Source organism: Triticum dicoccoides, chromosome 3B (assembly GCF_002162155.2).
Source record: "Triticum dicoccoides isolate Atlit2015 ecotype Zavitan chromosome 3B, WEW_v2.0, whole genome shotgun sequence".
In the NCBI taxonomy this organism is placed as follows: Eukaryota; Viridiplantae; Streptophyta; class Magnoliopsida; order Poales; family Poaceae; genus Triticum; species Triticum dicoccoides.
The window spans coordinates 227,390,136-227,397,542 of NC_041385.1; the positions used below are offsets into that span (position 1 = coordinate 227,390,136).

General features: G+C 47.5%; 1 pseudogene; it reads right to left on the bottom strand.

The window, feature by feature from the left end:
- Positions 1-3,860: 3,860 nt before the first annotated feature.
- LOC119281174 lies at positions 3,861-5,978 on the bottom strand (annotated as a pseudogene).
- Between the last annotated feature and the right edge of the window lie 1,429 nt (positions 5,979-7,407).

Consider the following 7,407-nt stretch of genomic DNA (forward strand, 5'->3'; position numbering starts at 1 on the left):
TTACAGCCCCAGAAGTTGACGCTATTTTAAACACCCCTTTGGATGTTGGAGGCGGGGTTGATTCATGGGCATGGGCTGCTGCAAAGTCCGGGAACTACACTGTAAAATCCGCATACCGCGCTCTGGTGACCCATAACGAGCATTCAGCTCTAGGGGAAGGGACGGTGACAGAATCTTCAGAGAATCAGAAACAGTGCTGGTCTAGACTTTGGAAGCTCAAGGTTGTGCCAAAAGTTTGTGTGTTTTGGTGGCGAGTGCTACAGAAAATTCTACCTGTTGAGAGCACTCTGAAGCACAGACACATTACTCAATTGGCATGCTGCAAAGTCTGCCTTGATGCAGATGAAGACTTGTATCATGCATTGATAAAGTAGTGCACACATGCAAAGATGTTTTGGAGAGGCTTCCGGAGCTTCATACAACAACTTGATCTCAGGACATTTTGTGTGACTCCGGATTTGATGAAGCTGACCGCGCAAAAATTATTACGGTAATGTGGGCGATCTGGACGTCCGGAAACAACATTACTCATGACAAACAAAGCTTGGATCCAGTGGTGTCGATGAAGAAAACCAGGGAAGCTCTGGCGATCCTGGAACTCCCCATGGACCAAGCTAGGATCCTGCATGGACACGGCTGGCGACCTGCTGAGGAAGACTGCATCAAGATTAATGTTGATGCAGGCATATCAATGGAAGCCAGCCTCGTAGGAGTAGGAGGAGTTCCTCGATCATCTACGACTTACCTCGGTGCCTGGTGCAAGCCAGTCCATGGCGTCACTGACTCACTTGTTGCAGAGGCTCTTGCCCTTCGTGAAGGTGTAGTCTTCGCAAAGCTTCGTGGCTTTGAATGAGTACAAATGGAGAGTGACAGTCAAGATGTGATCGATCTCTAGAACTCGCGTCGTTCTTCACGCTCTTTGATAGCGCCAGTGCTTCTAGATATTGAAGGGTTAGCAGATAGTTTTTCCTCTTTTAGTATTCATCATGTAAAGAGGCATTCGAATGTACCTGCCCACTTGTGTGCGAAAAATGCTTGCACATTAGAGGTGACGGATTGTTGGATGTACTCTCCCCCCGGGTTTCTGGTGACTAGCCTGATGGCGGACACTGCTGGAGCCCTTTTGATTGAATAAAACCCTCCAGTTCCATGCAAAAAAAAGCATGGATATACGCTTCCGTCAATCACGTGTGATCGTGCCCCTAAAAAGACGTGTGATATATCAGACTCTCCGTTCCATCCATGTCCATGCTTCCAACTTTGTTATTTTTCTTCGCATTTTTCCGTGGGTCCCTCAAAAAATGATGCTTCCGTGGATATAATAATTTGCTTCCTTTGTGATAGAAATTTGATTCGATCCAATTTTTTAAAATAATTGTTTTCTACTCAAAAAGCTATGTTTTGTGGACACATTTTTTGGTTTACTAAAAAAATTAGCTGCTTCATGCACATGCTTCGTACACTTTCTTATATTTGATACTAGGAAAATTTGCTGCTAGTGCATAACCAATTTTCCTCAATTAAGGAAGCACGATATATGGAGTGTCTTCCGCACACTAATATTTCCTTCCAGCTTCGTTTGTGATATTTGCATCCATATAAAATTAAACTATATCTGAATAACAAATGTTTTGTGTCGGAAGCATTATTCCATTTACTAGAGAATTCATCCAATCAAACAGTGATTTGTTTCCATCAAATAGAAAAAATATTTACACTTGTTTCGAAAGCATCAATCTCTTGCTTCCATCAACTATAAAATTGCTTCCAACCAAAGTAGTAATAAAACTGCAAACAAAACGATATTTTTCATATAACTTTTTTTTGCTTCACAAAGAAATTATGTGCAAGCGCTGGACATCTATGACGATGCATTGAAACAGACTAATACAATGTGAACACAAATTTACAAATTCATTTTACAGCAAAAGTAAAATACTACTACAGCTCTATTTTCATACCATTGTAGTTGACATAGCGGCGGCCGAGACAATCTGTTCGTGATAAGATCCGCGTGTGCTACGAGCTCTACGTCGCTCGTTGTAGAACCGACACCTTGGAGCCCGGTTGTACTCGACACATTACATCGTCATTTCGAATCTGTACAACTGAACCATTCAGTGAGAAAGAAGGAAGCACAAAATTTAGTGGCTGACACAAAAATCCACGAAAAAAGCAAAATGGTTGTATAATAAAATTCATGAACGAAAGCAACATTGGTAATGGTTGAAGCGGACACTAGTATTGGTTGAAGCATACACTAGTATCGGATAATGGTTGAAGCAAAATGTTTGTACAATAAAGCAGTACACACTTGCAATGGTGGAAGCAAAAAATCATCACCATAGAATCATGTGCAAGAAACTAGATGAAGCATGGTTGATAGGAAGCAATATCTTCATTTTCACACAACATATATAAAAGACACACTAGAGGAATAAAAACATATTGGCACCATGATCAGATGCATGAAATTGTGTTTCGTGAATAAATTATAATTTCAATCGAATGGAAGCAAAGTCATCGGCAGTAAGAAACTTGTCTGTTAAAAAAAGTATGGCAATTTGTAAGAAGCATGAAAATATGGCAGCTCAAGATTACTATGCTTGGTTTGAAGATAAAACATTTATAATTGAAAACATACTAATGTTTTGGCCAACAAAAGGATGCATGTTGTGTGTCCCACACATACAACTTTAACCGATTTTCGGTTGCCCAATGGAAGCAATTTTCTAGCTCGAAAGAAACAAAAAAAATTAAAATGAAGATGTATCATGGTAAGTAGCACAAATAAGTGCAATCAAATCATAAGTATGTTACTTGGAACCTTGAAAATTTGAAACTGGAACAAAATCTAAAATCGTTGCCATCAGGGATACATATGTAAGTGATGTACACACCAATTCACAGAGATTATATTATTGATTTGGTGATTGAATAGAGAATGTATGGCACAAATTCACACCAACCAAACAGGGAATAAACCAAAACATTAAGAAATCTTAGAACAAAATTATGCTAGGAATCAACTAGCAATGCAGGAAATAAAAGCGTCAAAATGAGATGATCCAAACCCTAGAACAGATGATGATGGGATGGGGAATCCTGTTGCATCCACAGATCCACTCATGCTAGCCTCGTTCCCGAACCGAAACGGTGCTTCGACGAGGTGGGTTAGAGGCCAGAGCTTGCAGAGCCGATCCAGACGAAGTTATGTATGATGGAGAGGGAGGTCACGAGCTCTCCGGTGAGAAGGTAGTGGGCCAGCCCCGCAGCCCCCGCACAGCCACCGGACAAGATGGCGCAACGGCAAGGTGGAGCAGGCAGCGGAGGTCGCTAGGGGGAGGCATGCCGGGCTCGGCGCATAGCACATGTGGGCAGGAGAGATGATAAGGAGAGTTAGTTCGGGGCGATTAATCAGGGAGAGATTAATTAGGGAGAGAATTATGGGACGTGGGCCAGGAAAAATTGGTGGTTTGTTCTGGCGCATGATTTGGGAGCATCTGGCAGCCGTGAGATCAAAAACGAATCTACGACTTACGATTGGTCTGGTGAATGCTTCGCGTCAGACTTCTGTAAAGAAGTGTTTCACAAAAACTAAGGGGATGTTTGGTTTTTGGACACATCTTGCCACACTTTACCACACCTCATCTTAGGCAAATTTGATCAAGTTAGGTGGGTAGCGAGAATTTTTTAATGAGTAGTGAACCCCACATGTCATAGACACAAAAAGTGTGACAAGATTTCCTTAGGCAAGCCAAAGTGTGTCTAACAATTTGAAAAACTCAAGTAAGACAAGTGTGGCAAATGTGGCAATATAGGGCAAAGATAGTCACAATCCGAACAGCCCAGTTCTTTTCAAGTAGGTGAGATGATTATCTGGGATTTTCTATTAACTAAGTTTTCCTATTTTAAGTAGAAGTGATTGCAACTTATGGTACTCATTATCCAAACAACCACTTGGAGGGTCACGCTGGCCCTGGCCCAAGCCCTAACTTGTAGTTGTACCAACTTTTAAGCCTCGTAGCTTTCCCACACAAGAGAGCATTGGAAGGCATGGGCAGCTCGTCTCTGGGATCAGGGACTTCGGAGTCGCCCTGCCTCACTCGCACGTACAGCTCTTGGCCTAGGTACCTCTTCTCCACATCTTGAGACCTCAGGTTCCACATGCCCTCGTTATCCAAATACACCAGCACAGCGGTCCATGACGTGGGATACACCTGCACGGTAGACCGGTACATGGCGTCAACCAGATTGTACGTCGACCTTGCGTCCGGGCTCCATTTGCCCCATGCCATCCTGTCAAATTCACAGCCATGTCAATTTTTTTTGTGATTAGCACAAAAGTAAAGATCAAACTCACACGGCGCAACCATTGATTCCAGATTGAATAATTTACCCGACGACGAAGAAACTGTGGCCGTCGAGGTGCCATGTCTGCATGGACGGCAGCCTGTTCTCGAACACGATCTGGACGTAATCCCTGTAGGAGGCGTCGATGACCGTGGTGCCGAGGGACGCGTTCCTCCTCTCCGGCCTGCCGGAGACGACCTTGAAGACGCCGGCGATCCTGAAGTAGTCGGCCAGCTTCAGTGGTGTGCCCGCGTTGGCGAAGGCCACGCCGTTCACCGTGCACCTCCGCCGGCCGCCGATGTCGGACTCGTCGTTCCGGAGGAGCAGGGTGCGGGTGACGTTGATCTCCCCGTAGTGGAAGGAGCCCTGCGGGTTGGGCCGCGCCGCGCCGGAGGTCAGGTTCATCCTGTGTGACACATGCACCCGGCCGGCCGGCAATTTTATTAATTTCTAACACATTATTCTAGTCCATGCATGGAAAGGTTGGCCTGGAACAGATACCTTATGGACATGGCCTGCTCCATGGAACGGTTGTAGTTGGTGTGCGAGGACCGGTCGTCCAGCGGCGCGTCGCCGGAGCCGGCGTATAGGACGGTGGCGACGCCGAAGATCTCCGGGAGGACGAAGAGGGAGCTGACGACCATGTAATACGCCTTGGGCGCCTGGTCGGCCGCCACGAGGACCGAGACGGATTGGCCGGGGTGGACGTCCAGCGACGCGTAGTGCTTCTGCAGGGTGTAGGTGCCCTCCGCCTCCACCAGCAGCAGCTTGTGGCCCTGGAGCCGGAAGTTGAGCGACGTCCTCGTGCCCACGTTCGACACGCGAAGCCGGTACGTGCGCCCTGCCTTGAACGTCACCTCCGCCTCGTACGGGCCCAAGCCGTTGATCAAGATGCCGTCCGGCGGAGGCAGTCCGCGGCCTCTGTCCAGGCGCTCTTTCATCTCCTGCTCCGACCAAAGCACACGGATTACAATCGAATTATGCACGACAATGAACATGTATGGGGAGTATACGTCCTGATGTAACCTTTGCGTCCATGTTGTACCAGTCCCCTATGAGGACGTCGAACTCGCCGTCGGGCTGGGGGAACGGGACGTCGATGACGGGGCGGTTGTTGACGCGGATGGGGCCGTGGCCGCCGGCAGCGGCGTGCAGCCCCAGCGAGGGCCGGTAGAAGAAGCTGCCAATCTCGTCCTTGGCCTGGAACACGTAGGTCCAGTTCTCCCCGGGCTGGATCGCGCAGTTCGTGCCCGCCACGCCGTCGTTCCACGAGTTTCTCCTCAACTGGAGACCGTTCCTGCACACAAACACTTGAGCTGCAGAGGAGGATGCATGTCTAGCCAGGAGAACTGCTCAGGCGCACGCACGTGCACGTACCATGTGAGGAGGAAAGGCTCGTCCAAGGTGTTGACGACGTTGACGTGGGCGACGTCGTTGGTGGTGAGGTTGAGCAGCGGCCCGGGGAGCCGGCCGTTGATGGCGATCACCCTCTTGGAGACGCCCAGCGGGGATCGCACGGAGTAGGACACCTCCCAGTTCAGGAAAACGTGCCGGTCCTCGGCGGCGACGAGGGCCGAGTGCAGGATGCCTGCTAGCACAACGGCGACAAGGCGCCCGCGGTCCATGGCGCTACCACGACCCGGGAGACGATGGTTTAGTTACTTCTCACACAAAGCAAAACAGATGCGTCTGATTAGTTTGGTGCAAAAATAACCACTCCCGCATGAAGAAGTGTATTAGTGTGAGTTACGTGGTTGTTCTGAAACTGGTGGGAGTCTGGCGGCTTGTTGCTGTGGAATAATGCTTGGGCGTGGCACACACGAGATACATGGATGTTTCAGTTTTTCCCTTGTCGGTCAACCTCTCACAAGGAGATTACGCTAGCTCATAATTATTGAAATTCAAAAATGCTGGACATACGGGCGACTTTTTATCCTAATTACTCAATCAAAACAAACCCACCTCAGCCCAGTCTGTAAAACTCCTGTAAAAACCGCGTAACTGTACCATTGCTCATGGAAATTTGCGCAAAATGGCCGCGATTACCGCTCCTTCTGTCAGGGCGACTAGGTGACGATCCCTGACCGGATCCGAGACCGCGATTTCGATGGATAGGAGGATTGAATCCAGAGAGAAGAGAGGGATTTAGACAGCAGAGGATCAAATACATGTGGGAGAGGACCCCTTGGTCTTCGCAATCCGTCGATCAGGATAGGAGCACGCGATACACTATGGGCGTGTTTGATTGATTGCACCGATTTTCGGTGGTTGCATCGAAAAAATAAGCCAGACTGAATCGAGACTAGTTGAGAAAATACAGAATAAAATACCGTATATAGTCTTTTATTGGAATCTCTGCAACGACTTATATTTAGGAACGGAGGAAGTATATCATTTGATCCATCACGAAAAATAGTTTCATATTTTATCTATTAGGTATCTCAAATGTTGTCGAAGGGCCACATGCCGATCTTTTATTAGATAGGAAAGGGAGAATACAGCAAGGCTAAACAGTCTTAGGCGATCTAGAACTGTCAGCCATCAGGGTTTAACTCTGAATACACACTGAAACAGAGACAAAGCCCAGCCACAAGAGAGAACACCAAAGAAGAAAAACAAGTCAACAGAGATCGCCAACGCAGCCGGCAGCCCTCCAAGTTGCAATATCTTCTCTCATTAGTTCCAGCACCCTGTCCACGCTGCTAGCCACTTGCTCAAAGATCCGAGCATTCCGTTCTTTCCAAATCCTCCAGTGTAGCAGGATTGCGATAATGTCAAAGTTACGTCGTTCCGTCTTGGGGACTTCCTTCCACGTATTCAGCCACCAGTCCTCCGTAGTACCAAAGCTATCATCTGGAGTCTGAAAGGCTGCCCTCGTCCAATCCCTGAATTTTATCCAAACATGCTGAGAGAAACAGCAGTGCAAAAACAGATGTGTGCAATCTTCGGCGCCGAGAGGCATAGCGGGCAAGATCCATTCGAAGGACAACCCCTGCGTTCCAGATTATCCGCTGTTAAACACCTACGGTGGACGACAAGCCACATAAAAATTTT